Below are 17,171 nucleotides of genomic sequence, written 5' to 3' on the forward strand. Positions count from 1 at the left end.
CTGTTAAAAGTATAGCTCAGAGTTCAGGGTCCACAAAAGAAACGATGGCGAAACTGATGACATTAAAATACTAGAGCGATGAGGAGCCTATGCGTGACCAAAACCAAAACAACAGCGACACTGTCGGCAAGGTCAGGTGACAAAAGGTCATTTGTGAGAGAAATCTACACGGCGTGCCATTAATATTTTAAAATTGTGGGAAGTGAAAGGCCAAAATCCTGTAGGAAAATAGGCAAAAGGCATGAACAGACAAGACACACACACACACGCACACACACGCACACACACGTGTAAAAATGGCCCTTCAGCTTCACTGAGGTACCGTTTCTCACACATCAGATTAGCAGAAATTCCAAAGCCCTTTTGAAAGCTGTCACAACGTTCGTGCTTAGTGGTGGTGAAGGGGCCTCTTCGGCTCACAGAGAGCGTTGAAGTTCACGGTGGTTGATTCTGAGCTAACCCGCTGTTGGCTTTGAAATGGACTTTATGATGAAAGTGACAACTCGGCCCCTAGATTTCATCGTTACAGGGTGGGCGTTTGGGAAGCTGTGTGCACGAGCTGCTGGGCCCCCCGGGCCCCCTCACAGGCGCTGTCGGTTGCTCCAGGCCACTGTCCTCCCTCATCCCCACACTCGGGAGTCCTGAAGCTTAGGAGCTGCGCTCTGCTGCCCTTTGCCTTGGGGTGGCGCTGTGCTCGTTGTGGATTTCACACTCTGCTTGGCGGGGGGCATCCGCGATGGGTGCGTGGATTCAGCGGAAGGGCGGTGCCCTGTCTGTGCGGTGCAGCCCCCCCGCTGTCCACGAGCCGGGTCAGCCTAGGGGGCCTGCCTTCTCAGATGGCCAGTGAAGAGAGCATTGGTCTGTCTCAGGAACTTGACCTGAAGAAGTCAGACGGAGAGGAGGAGAGGCCCGTCTGCAGGTCAGAACCTCGTCTCGGGCTGGGCTGGAACCTTGCGTCCTGAACCACAGGCCCGGCCCTCCAGCCGCCGTCTCACCACAGACACCCGCTGCTGACAGTGGACTGCCTTCTCTGCTCCTGGGTTTTGGTTAAAGGCCGAATTGTTTTGATTTTAAAACTGATTTTGTGTTCCAGTTGTGGACCTGAGAACACATGGCCTTTTCACACAGAGAAGACAGTCTGGCAGGTCCGATGATGCTGAGCTGCGCTGGCGCTGCTTCCAGTCCTGTGCCCGGTGCGCGCTGGCGGTGGGGAGAGAAGGTCCCGGGCCAAGGTCCCTTCCAGGCCGGGAGCCGCGCCCCTCTCCGTACGGGGGACGTGGGGGGCGGTGTCCGTCCTGCCAGCCGCCCATGGGGCTGAGGCCTGCTTCTCACTGGGGGTCCAGCTTGGCCCTGGGCAGCTTCCAGCAGTGGGACAGCAGCCTCCCTGCCCCACGCGGTGAGGCCATACCAGGGGTCAGCAATGGGAGAGGGCGACAGGGCCCACCCCGTGGTGGCACTGAGAGGACAGCTGCTGGACGTTTGCTCCCTTCCCGCCCCCCCGGCACTGGGCAGTCTCAGCCCTCCCCTGTTGGCCAGAGCCCAGCCCGGACCCCGGACGATGCATTTGCAGGGGAGAAAGCAGTGATTTGGGTGGATGAGGGGCCTGGCAGGTGTGCACGTGCCCCCTCCGTCCCCCTCGTCCTCCCCGCTGCAGTGCGGGGCAGTCTGCCGTCCTTCACAGACTGTGTGGCACCGCCCGTCGGAAGCTCCCATCCCTGGTGTCTTCCAGCCTCCTGCTGAAGAGCGGGGAGGTGGCCACAGTATTTGAACCCAATCGTGCGCCTTTTGCTTGTTTCCAGGTTTGCGGTTCAGACCAATGTTTTGCTGTAGCTCTTAGTGTACTTTCAGCTGTAAGGATAGAAAAGCCGACTCAATCTAAGTTTCAGCAAAAATAGTCAATTTACTCCCGAGGTTTCCTTGAGAGTCCTATAGCAGATCATTCCAGAGCTGCTCGCCAGCCACACAGTGAGGAGTTTCTCCTTCGAGCTGCGCGGTGGAAACGCGAGGCTCACGACCCAGCCCGGAGTCAGATGTGAGCGTGTATTTATATCCTCAGCCTTTCTCCAAAAAGCGTTGAAAGACGCTTTTCTTTCAAACTCTAGCTTTCTGCTCTATTAGCTAGTGCAGGGAGAAGAGAAGCTCAAATGAGTCAGTTTGCTTTGTATTTATTTTTACTTGGCCTTTTCACTTCCAGATTTTGAGAAGAAAATGTGAGATTCTTTTCTCTGCATAATTTTCTTCCTTGACGAGAAGCCACTTTCAGCAGTAGAGTCTCTGAAAGTGGTGGAATTAACCTCAGGGTGACGTGTGCATTTTCCGTTCAGGAAACAAACTTTAAAATGTTGATCTGTTTACTTTTTGAAGTAATTATTAATTCTTTTTTCAGTAAATTGGAAAACAGCACACTTGCATCCCGAGTAGCGCTTGTGTTTTCCACACAGTCCGGCAGGTTTCCAAGACAGAGGGACGTGGGGTGGCTGCCCGTGAGGACCATTTTGTCAAAGAGCCAGATGAGGCGAGAGTGCGCGGGATTTGTTTACTATTTGGTTTTTATTTATTTGTTCTTCAGGAATTGAACTAAATACTTGTCACTGGCAAGAATCTATTTTAATTCAAGTCCTCGCCTATAGCACTTTGAGGGGTCATCCTAATCTATTTAAGCACTCAGCCATCCCTTTGGAAATTCTAACAGTCAAGGAAGGAGTTGCTAGCATTTATTGCACCTTTGATATTTCTACTTACAGTTGCCGTCAGGATTCATTTTATTTTGCACAGGTGACAAATTTTTGACCATTGTTAAAAAAAGGTAATAAACAAACACGTTGAATCTCGTGGTATGTGTTATGGAAACAGAGATTCCTGTCCTGCTTCACGGAAGCAATGCAGCGTCTCTCCCCATTTCTGTCCTGGAGGACACCCATGGCGCCCTGCTGGGACCTCAGTTCCTCCCCCTGCTGTCCGCACTCTCTTGTGAGATGAGGGTGCTCATGTCTCTTCAGGAGCCTTTGTGCTCTTACCCTCCTTCCTCTTCCACCTCATCAGCAGTGACTTTTTAAATGGTTTGTGTTTGAACTGTTGTTGAGAAGCAACACACACGGGAACGTGCACAGACCACGGATACTCAGCTCAGGCTATTATCACCGAGCAGACTTCCACCCAGGCCGAGACCCTGAGCACTGGAAACGGAGCCCTGACACCCGCAGCCCCCCCCCACCCCGGCCCCCTGTGGGTGCATCTGCCGCGGCTCTGGGCTGTAGGTCTGCTTCCTTGCTTGCTTGTTTTATACAGATGCAATCAAAGCACGCATGTTTGTGTCTCTTTCCTTCTGTTCAGCGTTACATGTGAGCCTCCCTGTGCTGTTGGAGTTTATTGCCACGTGCAACATTCCACCGTTTGACCATCATTCTACTGACGATGGATAGTCAGGCATTTGGGGGCAATTATGAGTAAAACTGCTGTGGCTGTTCTGAGGGCGGTGGACGTGCTGACCCGCGGCCCCGGGCGGCTCTCCTGTCCCCGCGCGCTGCCCGGGCCTGGCTTCTCTCCTGTTCCCGCCTTGTTATGTTTTCCCGCTCCGCTAGGTGTGTGGCGGGGTCGGACTCCTCCGGAAGTGCCCGGGGAGGTGGTGGAGAGGGGCAGTGCTCTGACACCGCTCATGGCACACCTTCCCCTTTGCTCTAAAAAACAAAAAACACTTTTTTCCCCGTGTAAGGTGTAGAAATTGGCTCATCATTTTCCAGTTCTGTCTTGGGTGTCTTTTCCGGAGTTGCCTGTTCTATTTAGTTTTTCAAAGGCATAAGCTGGTCATCACTTTACCGTAAGTGAGGCAGGTGCCCAGGAGCCACATGGAGGCTTTGGGCAGCCCGGGAGCTGCCGGGCCGCCTGCGGGGAGGGGAGCCGCTCTCCCTGGTCATCGTGTGGAGCTGCGCAGCGAGACACGGCCCCCTCGTGGCCCGTGTCTCTGGGCGCGGTGGGAACGAGGGGCAGCCGGCAGGTGTCTGCAGACCCCCCTCACCTCCCGGCCGGGGACGGGGGCTTGCGTCAAGAGTGCTGACCGGGCAGTGACTGCCAGAACGGGGACACCTGCGGTCGGTAACTCCTGGAAGATGGCATGGGGACTGGGCATCCTGGGCAGATGGGGTCAGATCCCAGAGCAAGGCCGAGGGGGTTGCCGGAGGATGAAGGGTGAACTGGAGTCGTGGGGGCCAGAGGGGCCGTGGGCAGGTCACCGGGGCTGGAGGCCAGGGTGTCTGAGTGCCGCACGCCCTTGGACTCTGTAGTTTACATCCGTGAAGAGGGAAATCTGCTCCCCTCGCTTGAACGCTTCCCAGGGCTATTTGGGGGGACAAGACGTGCAAATAAAATTTAAAAATATTTTATGGGATGTTAATTGTTCACCTTGCCCTCAGCTCCTCTTGTTTACTTTTGATGGGCACTGAAAGGAAGTGCTTGGAGAACTTCCTCTCTTAAAACTACCAGGAAATGGCCTGGGACAGTGGAATTTATCTAACAGAGCATCTGAAACGTGATCCGTGGGTGACACCTCAGAGGGTCCTGCCTGGAGGTGCCTCTGAACTACTGAGAGTTCTTTGATATTAGCCACTGTGGAAACAACTCCTTCCCACTGACGCAGCTATATCCCAGTCAGCCCTTCCTTGACAAGTGCAAAGGTCAGTTTAGCTTAGCCACTTTATAACTTTCTCAAAGATTTCAAGTTGGAAGTCACAATTGACTTTTACTTTTGTGAGCTTAATCTTTACTGCTAAGATTAGTCATATATACATATCACATGTATGAATATTAATATTTAGTTAAAAATACCTTTAAACACCTGTTAAGACACCAGAATTCTTTTATAAATTGAGGATAACCATGTGATCTAACATGGTTAGTGGCGTGAAGTTTTCTTTAATGAATCCCAGGGTTAGTAGACATCGCCTGTGTATCAGTCAGAGGTTACCACACTCAGTAAGAAATACTGAGCACGTTCTTACTAGGCAGTGGCTTGGGCCTGAGAATACCTGGAGGTTTTCTTGGTTCCTGCCCTCAAAGGCTCCGGCCTGTTAGATGACACACAGATAAAACACGGACCGAACAGGAGGCAGGCAGGGTTCACCAGGTACGGCAGGTGTTGGAGATCCATGTGGCACGCTTTCCCTGGAGACCACAGATCACCCCAGGATGCGTCTCAGGGGCTTGGAGCGGGGAGGCCTTCCACCCTCGTGGGGCAGAGGGGCCTCTGGGTGGCGGGAGGGCTTTGCAGTTGCCAGATTTTCACAGAGGAGGTAGTACTTGAGCTGAACATCCTTTTTGGGTTTGATTGTACTGAATCAAATATTAAAACTATTCAACATCACTTAATTTTTGTAGATTACGAGCATATCGGGGTTGCTTAACAGGTAGTTTCTGTCCTCACCTGGGCATCCTCGTCCCCCACTCCGTCCGCAGTGCGTGAACCCTGAGGAGTCCTCTGCCTGGATTGTCGTATTCACTCCCTGTGCAGCCCCGGGAGGTGGGCGTCCAGGAGGGAAAGCCTGGAGCCTCTAGGGCTGGGCAGCTAGATTTTCCAGCAGGCACGATGCCAGCTCTGTTTCTAACCTGGCACGCGGGTCACACTGATCTGCACAGAGGCCCTGTGCTGGCTCGCTGGGGAGAGGGTCCAGCCACAGCAAAGCAGGATCTTTGGGAGGTTTGCTTCTTCCAGCTCCCGGGTCGCTTACCCAGCTGTGCAGGCTCAGGAGAAAAGTAAAGTGACCGGCCATCTGGTGACAAACAACATTTTGAACTGAGTTCTATTTCTTCATCCCAGAAATGCGAAAATACATGTTTTTGGATATTCGATCTCATGTGTTGGTGCTCAGGGGGAGGTGGTCCGCTCTCGTCCTCTGGCTGGTCACAGCGTGAGTGACAGCTGGGCCCGTTCTCGAGTGTGAAAACTGAGTAGCAGCGGTGCCGTCGCTGGGGCTCACGGTCGGGCGGTGGGCGTTCCCACGTGTGCGTTTCCTGAGTCCCGTTGTTACGAGGGTGCTGGCTTGCTGTGCCTGCGCGCCTTGGACTGCGGCACGATCCCCCTTCTCCCGAAGCCTGGGGTTTTGAGCTTCACGTGGTTAAGGGTTGAGACATCGGTTTTTATTTGTGTCAGTTAAACCCGAGGATTCCTGCAGAAGTCATCAGCTTTGTCTGGAAGGTGAGGACGATTCACTTGCTCTGAAACTCCAGTGTTGGTCTGCAGTGCTGTTGTGTAACACGTATGTCTTGGGGCTGAGCCCAGAGCCGTGGCCTTGTCCGGGGTGTCTAGTGCCTCACCTGAACTCCAGGGCAAGGGCATCCCCTGACCTAAGTATTAGGGACGCAGACTTATCCATTAAGGGAATTTATTTTGTCATTTTCTGCAAAGCCAAAAGCTGAGGAGATATGCATCTGTCAACTAAATGACTTCTCCATTGTCACCTCTTTACGCGAGGACCCGTGCTCTGCATTTTTACTGTGGAGACTCAGCCCTTTGGCGTGAGGGTGGATACTGGGGGGAGAGGTGCTGGTGAGGGTGTCCCCAGGACGAGGCTTCTCCCAGTTCAGAACAGGAACAGCTGCTTGTTTGAGCCAGTTTTGTCGTATAAACAGGGTCAGACTGAGACTTGGCCTTGTCCGAGGGCAGGGGCTGGCGGGACCGGTGTCTGTGCCCTCAGGCAGCCACTGTCCCTTTGCCTCCACTGCTGTCTTTGAAGAACACTTCTTGCATTTCTGAGTTTCTTTTACGTAAGATTTTATATTTTATTCAAAAACAAAATATGCTCATTGTGGACTCTGTGTACTTTGCAGAGATGCAAAACTAGGAAGAAGGAGGCGCATTAATCCCATCGCCTAACAGCAGCTGTTGCTACTAACATTTGTCTGTGTCCTTTGAGCCGCTTTTGTGTGTGTTTTATTTTTTCCCTAAACACAGTTCATAGGCTGTTGCTCCTCTGCGTATCTCTGCGGGCCTCTTAGATCACTGGAGCAAGGTGTGGTGCAAATTAACAGCAACAACTGGAGAAATGGCTTATATTTTCGTTTTCAGTGTATAACAACATTTAGTAGGGACTTTACTGAAGATGTTTTCCGTGCCTGCTCTTATGATCCCACGTGGAATGGACAGCATCACGCTTCCGGGGTTTCTTCCCCTAAGGACGGGGGCACAGCAGAGAGGGCGCGGCCTCGGTGCAGGGCTGCTCCTGGCCGCGTACTTCTCCCAGGACGGTCTGCCCGCTGCCCTCTTGAGTTTCCAGGGAGGTCGTCTCCAAGCGCCGTGGTGTCTTCCCGCAACAACTGCTTACCCTCCGGGCCGGCGTGTCAGGTGTGTGAAAGTGTGTGTGGCGGGGACACGCAGGAGAAATATGGAAGGAGGCAACTAAACAGCGCTCGTCAGCACCGACTTCTGTGCGGTGTGTGACTCTTCCATCGTAGACGTGGGGGATTTTTGTTATGTATGTGGCGTTTCCGTCGTGTGCTCGGGACTTCTGTTGCATACGTGGGATTTCTGAGATCTGTGTACATACTTACCATATACGTGTGATGCACATGTGGACGTTCTCTGTGAAATCCTGGTTTAGTCTCTGCACCATTCTGTCATATACCTTCGTCATTACACCATGGACGTGTTAGTACAGAGGTACCTTCCTCTTCTTAGGACTGACACATTTTATCTTTTTGCTTTCACGGTAAAAAATAGTTGTAAAAGCATTCAATTTCATGTAACTAATATAGTGCTCATAACTGCTTCACTTGTTACGAGGAGGGCTTATTATTCTGTCCTACAGATGCACTGCAGTTGTTTAATACACCCTGATGGATAAAGGTGTCCTTTCAGTTTAACTGTTTAAAAAAAAACCTGAAGTGATATCTGCCCATGGTATAAAAGTGTACTCAATTTATAAAAGAACTCTGGTGCTTTAACAGGTGTTTAAAGGTATTCTTAACTAAATATTAACCTTCTTACATGCGGCCCCGCCTTTGAGCGAGAATGCAGTTACACGTTCCCTCTTCCTCTCTGCTCTCCCCAGAGGTGAACAGGTGATGGTGTGCGTCTTCTCCCTCTGCTTTCACATCCTTCTTAGCTTTACCCCGTCGCTTTGCCTCACTCCTGTTCATGTGGGGAACCAGCAAGCAGTGCCTCTCTAGTTCCTGGCTTTTGTGGGTTATATTTTTAGATTTATATTGGCAAAACTTAAAACATTTGTAGCCTGTTTCTCATCTATCATTAGGCTTTCTGTGCTTTTTCCACAGCTTTAGTCCAGAAATGTTAACGTAAGGAAAGCAAAGTGTAAAGTATTATGATGGTATAAATATATTTTACTGCAGAGCCTAATAGCTTGAGTGGAGAAGGCAGAAAACGTAATTCTGCGTCCCAGAGCTCCTGCCCGGGAAGGAGGATGTGCAGGCGTAGCCCCTGACTTCCTTTCGGGCTTCGGCGCTGCCCCTGGCTGCTCCAGCTGCTCTGCTTTCTCACGTCCCATGATGTTTGTTTCTTAAATTCCGTTATAGTTCTGCTGGAGCACCTCCTTAATCCACTTCTTTTTTTTTTTTAAATAGATCTTTGTTGGAGTATAATTGCTTCACAATACTGTGTTAGTTTCTGTTGCACAACAAAGTGAATCAGCCATATGCATACACATGTCCCCATATCCCCTCCCTCTTGAGCCTCCCTCCCACCCTCCCTACCCCACCCCTCCAGGTGGTCACAAAGCACCGAGCCCATCTCGCTGTGCTGTGCTGCTGTTTCCCACCAGCCAAGTGTTTGACGTTTGGTAGTGTATGTATGTCAATGCTGCTCTCACTTCGCCCCAGCTTAATCCACTTCTTTATGGAATGCATGGCTCAGAGACTTCTTGGGTTACTGCGTGCAGTGTTCAAACATGTGGTTTATTTGTTCGCATACTTGATTGGTAATTTGGCTGGGTCTAGAATTCTCGGTTCATACAGTTTTCCCTTGGAGCTCAGAAAGTATGCTCTGGTGTTTTCCGGAGTCTGGTGTTGCCAGTGAGAAATCAGATGGCAGCTCGATCCTCGTTCTTTTGCAGGTAGATCTCTCCTGCTCTCTCCTTGTCTCCCTGCCGTGGCCTCCAGTGCTGATTATTTGACTTACAATTACTCTTCGCCCTGATACGCTTCTCTTCCAGGTCCAAGTGACCATACTTGGACACCCCCCCCCCCACCCCCCACCCCCCCGCCTTGGAAACCTCAGACTGTCTTTGCAGAGTATTCTCAAGTTGCGGCCGGGGAGTCATAGCCCTGCCCTTGGCTCCTGGCTCTTGGGAAGCCGCACCCCGCTGTCTTGCACACGGCTCCTTCCACTCCGCGAGTCAGCCTGGGTCCGCCTGCTTTCTGCCATGACCGCCCATCCCAGCTTCCGGGGCTGCAAGCCCCCTTTGTAATTTTTCAGCACTGTTACGACTCCTTCATGGCCAGGAAGTACCTCTTCTGACCTTTCAACAGGGCCTTGGGAAGAAAGGAAGGAAGATGTGGACTTTGCCACTATTTACAATTAAAAGTCTTTAGATCACTGTTAGTGGCAAGGTTCTGTACCTTTGAACATCTTGAACGGGGGGGGCGGGGGTTTCTTTCCCCTGGAAAAATTGCTCAACATTATCAAAGGATTGGGAAGAAATTAAATGAGGCAGTTCCAGTAAATTTGTCAGCAGCATATATAAATCTTTTAAGAAACGGTTTGTACTTTTACTTGTCATTTTGTATTATGTAACAGTGCCCCATAAACTTAAAAATAGCTGGGTAATTTTGTTACGCTTACCTTGATAGTGTGTTGCAAGTTAGTTAAATTTCATATACTGGGAGTCAGCACATTGCCAATAAATGAGACATCTCTACCTCATTGTACCCCTACGATTCGGAGGGGTTCTGTGCATGTGTTTTGCAGTAAAGTCGGAGATGATTTATGATGCTGGTAAGTTTAGTTTTTGGAAAACTATTGTTCCAGAAAGCTGACAAAATTTTCATCCCTGTGTATACAAACAACCCATATTAAACTAATGAGAAATGATAAAACAAAGCTAAAGTTATAGCGATAAAAATAACAATAGCAGCCATTGAAATCCATGGTAAATTAAAGCTGTCGTCGAAAATGAAGTGTTCTTCCTGAACGTGGGACGCGTGGCCCTCTGCGGGCGCCTGTGCTAGGTGTGGGGACCACACTTCTGTCTGCAAACTCGGGACACCCCAGCTGTGCATTAGGAATTACAGATTTGCGTGCTCCTTAATAACACTTCATAGGTTACCATCAACTAGTATTGGAAAAGGAAAGGCCCTCATGTTTTGTTGGTTAAGTGCCAAAGAGAGGACTGGGTTTGGGGTCAGTCACAGCCAGTGGTTAGATCCTCACCTGAAACAGGTTGCAGGCCAGGGGCTCTTTGGGCATCTGACTGAAGCCCTGTCCGTTTTCACTGGGAAGATGCGCCTGGACACACAGACACACCATTTTGTGTCTAATTTCACTCTTTCCACGGACTTGGGGAACCCTCCGCACCCCTGCTCTAGGAACAGTGTGGAGCAGCCCTCTGCCCGGCGCCCACCGGGAGGCCGTCCCACGTGTGGAGAACAGAGGACAGAGGCTACGTGGCCAGCTGGCTGTCCCCCCTGCCTCACCCTGTGGCTCTTCTTGCTACTTCCTGACGGACACCGAGCCCTGTCGCCCTTCCTCCTCCCCAGGGAAGGAAGCGGGGGGCGGGGGCTTTTATGTGCTTGGTCTTTATTTTCATGATTGGCAGAAATACTGTTTTTCATCCTCTCAGCTTCTGTATTTCTTCTCTCCTTGTTTTCAGTTCTCTTCCACAGTGGGGTGTGGTTTTTGAGCAGAGTACCGGGTTCATCACACCAGTGGACATTGAGGGAGATGCCAGTTGGGGTTACTGAGGAGTCCGAGTGAAAGTGCTCTTGAGTAGAAATGTCACTGGCGACGTGGAGTGTTGATTTATTTTCAGACTGCAGCCAGCCACCGCTTCTTGGTGTGGACACGTCGCACTTGGTTGTGACGTGCTCTTTTCCAGACGTGCGTGGGTTTGAATTTGCTCGTACTTTGGTTACGGTTTTTGTGTCTCTGTTTGTAACAGAAGTTGGCAGTAGTTTTTAATTCCTGCAACGTCCTTGATGGGTTTCCAGCCAAGGTCCCAGCGGCTGTGAGGAGAGTCAGGAAGCATGGCCCCCTTTCCCTCCTCTGAGGGCCTGTGAGGCTCACAGCCGCCTGTTCCCACCTTGCTTCTTTCCTGCTACTCTCTCTCCGCGACCCCCCCCTTCTGAGATGGACCCTCTTGTGGCGCTGCTGGCAGAGGCCCGAGGTGCCGTTCGAGATGCCTTGGCTTTTCTCACCGTGGAAGGGGATCTGCCCCCTCCCCTCCCACTGGCGGGGGTCTTACCATCCCTCCCGGGCCCCGGCCTCCTGGTCTCTGGGGTCTAAGTTTATAATAGTTACTTTCATTTATTTACCCAGGGAGGCTGGTCTCCCCACCACGGGAGGTTCCTTCCTTCTAAGGACCTGCCCTTTTCTCCTCTCTGTTCCCTAACCAAAGGGCATTTTCTGGTTAAAAACTTATATTTAGTTCATCTTATGTAAGAGCAAGGAGACAGATTTGAGAACTTTCTATCAAAAATGATTAAAGGCTTTTTCCTATTTAGACAGCTCATCTCCTTGCAGTGGATTATAGAATATATTAATTGTCAGTATTTGATAAATAACCGTACCGAATACTTTTAAAGTTATAACATTACTTGAGAAATACAGAGCTATCACATTTGGTTGGATTTTAGTTAAGAGCTAATGAGAACGTGTTAGTTTGACATGAATCTGATCGAGTGTGGCTGGTGGATGTCCCAAGTTTATGTAACGCAGGATGTGATGGTAGAAGCTGGCGCTGTTGTCACCCAGGGACACACGTCCCTAGGGAAGTGTCCACATTATTGGTGTTTTTAGACCTTGAAGTGTATGGTCGGTCTCAGCGCTCCCCCGCCCGGGGCCGCTGCCCCTAACATCTTTCCTCACCTGCTCTGACCTGTGCGGGTCTCGGGTCCCTGTTCTCTCGGTTACAGGAAGCCTCCTGAGTGTTCCTTTGCATTTAATTCTTCCTTTCACTCTCCTTTGTGTGCTTGGCTCGTGCATTTTAGTCTGGAGGGCTTTTCGTTTTCTCCGGCTGTTCTCTTCATGATCCAGTCCAGGTTTCTGGGGGGGAGGTGGGCGGGGCCGTCGTGGTGAGCTTCCCGGCATCTGTGGGCAGCGGCTGTGGCCCTAGGGCGGGCGGGCATCCTCTGGGCCAGGCCCCCCTCGCCTGCTGCCCTGGGTCCTCCTCACGTTTCTCTTGGTCCTGTGCTTTGTCGGCTGGGATGGGGGAGTCTAGGCCGCATGCCTCTGGGCTCCCCTGCAAAGACCCCTCTTTCGCTCACCCGCTGGCCTTGCTGGTTTGTCCTGAAGGGAACAGGAGCTGAGGACAGGGAGGCCCCGAGCGCCTGTCCCTCCGCACCTGCTGCACCTGCCGTCCTGGAGACTCAGGCCGTCCCCGCTGAGCCCGGGACTGAGTCGCCCCTTTTCTGTGCTGGGTGCGGCCGGTGCTGCCTTCGTTGTGTGTCAGCATCGTCCTGGGCCTGAGTGCAGGAGAGGCAGGGGGAGGCTGTGCTCTGGGCGCTGCGGTGACAGCGCCCTGCTCGCCCGCTCTGTTCCCGCCTCTGTCTCTGTTCCTCGCTCCCCTTCTCTCTGTGACTCTCTGTCCCTCTCTCTCTCTGTGTCTCTCTGTGTTTCTCCCTCTCTCTTTGTCTGTCTCTGTCTCTCTCTCCCCCACTCCATCCCTGCTTTCTTCCTGTGGAGACGCAGGGCTCATTCCTACTGGTGGGAACATTGGGTTTCTCTAAAAAACATCATAAAACAATAAAATATAGAGAGATAGGGAGAAGTCTCCCACCTATTTAATGAATTGTTTTAATGTTTGCAACACGCGTTAATTTCCCATGAAGTATTTGATTGTTGAAAGTTTGAAAAAATAACATTTCCTTCAGGTCATAAAAATATTTCCAGTAATGTTACCAATTCACTTCAAAAAATAGGAAGAGGGGTTTTAAAATTCAGAACAAAGTAGTCTTTTAAATTTTATTTATTTATTTTAGCATCTTTATTGGAGTATAATTGCTTTACAATGGTGTGTTAGTTTCTGCTGTATAACAAAGTGAATCAGCTATACATGTACATATATCCCCATATCTCCTCCCTTTTGCGTCTCCCTCCCTCCCACCCTCCCCATCCCACCCCTCTAGGTGGTCACAAAGCACCCAGCTGATCTCCCAAAGTAGTCTCTTTTAAAAACAGCTTTTCTTGAGGTGCGGTTGACACGTGCCCAGACCCTGTACCCTGTGACGTATACAACTGGATGAGTCTCGAGACCCCGTGGGAGCAGCGCCCTGTGAAGGTCATGAACACGACCCCACTTGCCCACTTCCTGCCACAGTGGGTCCTTTGCACCTTCTGGAATTGACGCGGATGGGTCAGGCAGCACGTCCCTTTTTGGTCTGGCTTGCTTCACTCGGCGTGATGACTCAGAGACCCAGCCACGTTGTTGCAGTAACTTCATCCCAAAGGAATCTTGCTTATGAGGGAAAGTACGCTATGCGTATTTGCTCAGAACCTGGAATGTATTTAACTCACTAAGTAGAGCAAATGACAAAGTCCATTTTGGTTGGTCTGTTAAGCCCAAAATGCAGGGGAAATGAAAGGTTGGTAAATTGAGGCACTGTTGGGAGGTACCAAGGTCATGTGAGAAGCGTGTTTGGTTGAGCCTTCAGGACGAGGTGGATCCAGTGTTTTCGACCTGGACCCAGTCCCGTTGACTCAGTCCAAAGTGGGCCCTGCGCGGGAGCAGTGACAAGTGTGGTTCTCGGACGTCACGGAACAAAATGTGCCGTGTAGAGCACTTCCCAAATGGACTTTATTTATTTAGGCTGCGCCGCGCGGCTTGCGGGATCTTAGTTCCCCAACCGGGGTTTGAACCCGGGCCCTGGCAGTGAACGCACCAAGTCCTAATCACTGGCCTGCCAGGGAATTCCAAATGGAGTTTAAATCGTACAAAAAAGATGAAATCAGGGGCTTCCCTGGTGGCGCCGTGGTTAAGAATCCGCCTGCCAATGCAGGCAACGCGGGTTCGAGCCCTGGTCCGGAAAGATCCCACATGCCGCAGAGCGCGTAAGCCCATGTGCCACAACTACCGAGCCTGCGAGCCACAGCTACTGAAGCCCGCACGCCTAGAGCCCGTGCTCCGCAGCAAGAGAAGCCACCGCAGTGAGAAGCCCGCGCACCGCAACGAAGACCCAACGCAGCCAAAAATAAATAAATTAATTAAAAAAAAAAAGATTAAATCAAACCAAGACCTCTGGACTAGACTACCATTTCCTTGGGCATTTCTTTCTTCATAGAAGTATCACAGGAACTGAGGGCCAGTGTCCCCCTCCCTGCCCCGTTTATCAAGCCCTGACTGCGTGATATTGTCTAATGGCGGATCCCCTTCCTTGGGATTTGTACTGATTAGTTGAACGTTCTTGTAGTTAAGTGTTCATTGCAGTTTTACCACGTGAAGCTTTCACTTCTCTCCATAGTAGTTCACATACTAGAATTGACTTTATTCTTACGGAATCTCAGCCAGGAAAGGTTTTGTCCTTGTTGAAGCTGAAATATCAACGACCCCAGTTAATGTACTGCAGAGGCTGTCATAGTTCAGAACAATTGAAAACACCCACCTTCTAAAATTTCCTGTTTTCTTTTGATTTTCTCACATTGGTTATTGGAAAGCCTCTCTGCCCCTTTGAAGGAGCCAGCATCCTTGGAGGCACTCCGGCTTCGTTTCATTCCTCCCCCTGCAGGCCTCATTCCCAAGGCCTGTCCATTGCACCTCTGAGATACCTCTGACGTTTTCCGTCTCTGTAATCCCTCTGTCCCCTAACTGTCCCAGCCTCACCCTCTGGCCTTTGCCCACAGAGCTGTCAGCGTGATCTTTCTGAAAACACAGCCTGGATTCCTCTTTCTCATGCCAGCTTCTCCTGAGAGGCCTCCCCTCTCCCTCTCACCAAAAGCATCCTGATGGACTCCTCCTGCTTTCTGTGTCAGCGGAGGGGCATCGGCGCCCTCCCTGCCCTGGCTCCGTGTCTCGGGCGCCACCTGCAGCCTCTCTTCCCGGTGCCCGTCCGCTCGCCATCCTTCTTTGGTGGGTACCTGTTCATAGGACTAGTTAAGCACTTAACGCAGTGGCCGCTGTCAGTGATGCGGAGAGGCCGCTGCTTGTCTCGGCGTCCCTCAGGTGATCGTTCACCTGTTCACTTGCCTTGAGCACACAAGCCTTGTATCTTGAATAATCGGTGTCTCTGAACATCGGAGAATCTGCACGCTCATGTAACAGGTTTACACACCTCCAAGGTAGAAAATGAGAGCACTTGTTTTGTGGCAGGGTTAAGCCCTAATTTCCAGTCTCATTAAATTATACCGATAAGTAGCACTTTAAAAGGAAATGCAATTGCTTCATTTAATCAATGGGATTATCAGGGCACAGCAATCCTTCAAGTGCTGAGTGAGGCATTTATCTTAACACAACTAGTTCTGGACTTGCAGTTAGTACGAGGCGCGCTAAATCTTACGTGACCCCTGTTTTATCATCATTGCTGTGGCATCTGAACTCCTCTTGTCAGCAGAGAGGTGGCTGGAACCTGCTGTAGAAAGCCCTCCAGCCCAACTAATTTGGGGTCACGCCGCTGTCAGAGGAGGGTGTCCCGAGCCAGGCGCAGTCACCAGGAGGAGGCTTCAGAAGGCGGTGGTGCCTGAACGTGTCAGGGCCGGAGGCCACGGAGCCACCAGCTGGCGGGGCTCCTCTGTGTGTCCCACCCCACCTCCACCCCGTTTGGGGGTTTAAGGGTGTCCCGTGCTCTGCCCGTTTCCTATGGTGCATCCAGGCGAACGAGACGGGGCAGGGTTCTGACTCAGCCCTGCTTCACCACTGGCCTCTTCCCCCCAGAGCCTGGCTCCCCAAGCTCCCCGCCTTTCCCCACAGGGTCTTTCTTCTTGTCTTCTGCAGGAAGTAGGAAACCTCTGGCTGCCTCTCCTGACTTCCCTCGCGGTCTTGCCGCCACAGCCCTCTTGCTGCTGCAGGTGCTTGGCCGGCGGCCGCCGCCACGGGCTTCATCTGGTCCGTCGTGTGGCGGCTGCAGTTGGCCCTGGAACAACGTGGGCGTGACCCGCTCGGTCTTCGATCAGCCGTCGGTTCTACGGCGCTGCGCGGCCTGCGGACGCAGAGGACCCGCGGCTGCTGAGGGGCCGCGCGTGGATGCGGCAGACCAGCCCGACTGCGGGCGGCCGGTGCCCTCGCCCGCGTGGTTCCCGGGCTGGCTGTGCGGGGCTCCGTCACGATCGACGATGCTCCTGGACGCCGTGGGCACTGCAGGCGTGGATTGCTTTCCGTGCCTGGTTGTTGCCTCAAGCATCTGTGTTGTGAGCTGTGTGGTTCCCGCAGAAGAGTGCGGGTGTAAGAGAGTAGTTCTTTTTTTATTTTTTATTTTTTCGGTACGCAGGCCTCTCACTGCCGTGGCCTCTCCCGTTGCGGAGCACAGGCTCCGGACGCGCAAGCCCAGCGGCCATGGCTCACGGGCCCAGCCGCTCTGCGGCATGTGGGATCTTCCCAGACCGGGGCGCGAACCCGTGTCCCCTGCATCGGCAGGCAGACTCCCAACCACTGTGCCACCAGGGAAGCCCAAGAGAGTAGTTCTGATGACACGTCCGTGCAGCCGCCCCCTGGGTTAAAAACAGACGTTGTGTCTCCGTCTCCTTGACCACTGCCCCTCCCTCCCTGTCCATATGGCCACTGTCCTGTGTTTCCGAGTCACCCTGTCCTTGCCGTTCTTTTTAGTTTACCACGGAGCGTGCACCCCTCAGAATCCAGCTTAGCTGTGCCTGTGATTGAGCTTCACGTACGGAGTCGTGGGTATATTCTCTTATGTCCCTCTTGACTTACTAACGTGGTGGATTACATCAGCTGATTTTCATGCACGCAGTCATTTTCGTGTTCCCAGCACAAATCCAACTTGACCATGCTGTATCAGCCTTTAAAAACATTGTTGGATTGCGTTTGCTGACGTTTTGTTGAGGATTTTTACATCCGTCTTCAGGA

General features: G+C 51.8%; 1 protein-coding gene and 1 long non-coding RNA gene across 9 annotated transcripts in view; one reads left to right on the forward strand and one right to left on the reverse strand.

The window, feature by feature from the left end:
* ADARB1 (adenosine deaminase RNA specific B1) overlaps positions 1-17,171 on the forward strand; it is a 116,319-nt gene that overhangs the window by 29,528 nt on the left and 69,620 nt on the right. The gene's annotated exons all lie outside the window — the stretch shown is intronic.
* LOC117199308 (uncharacterized) lies at positions 12,935-13,771 on the reverse strand. The gene is made up of 2 exons (XR_004480524.2): positions 13,378-13,771; positions 12,935-13,064 (listed from the first exon to the last, which is right to left on the reverse strand). It is a non-coding gene; the product is annotated as an uncharacterized LOC117199308 (long non-coding RNA).

Source organism: Orcinus orca, chromosome 5 (assembly GCF_937001465.1).
Source record: "Orcinus orca chromosome 5, mOrcOrc1.1, whole genome shotgun sequence".
Taxonomy (NCBI): domain Eukaryota; kingdom Metazoa; phylum Chordata; class Mammalia; order Artiodactyla; family Delphinidae; genus Orcinus; species Orcinus orca.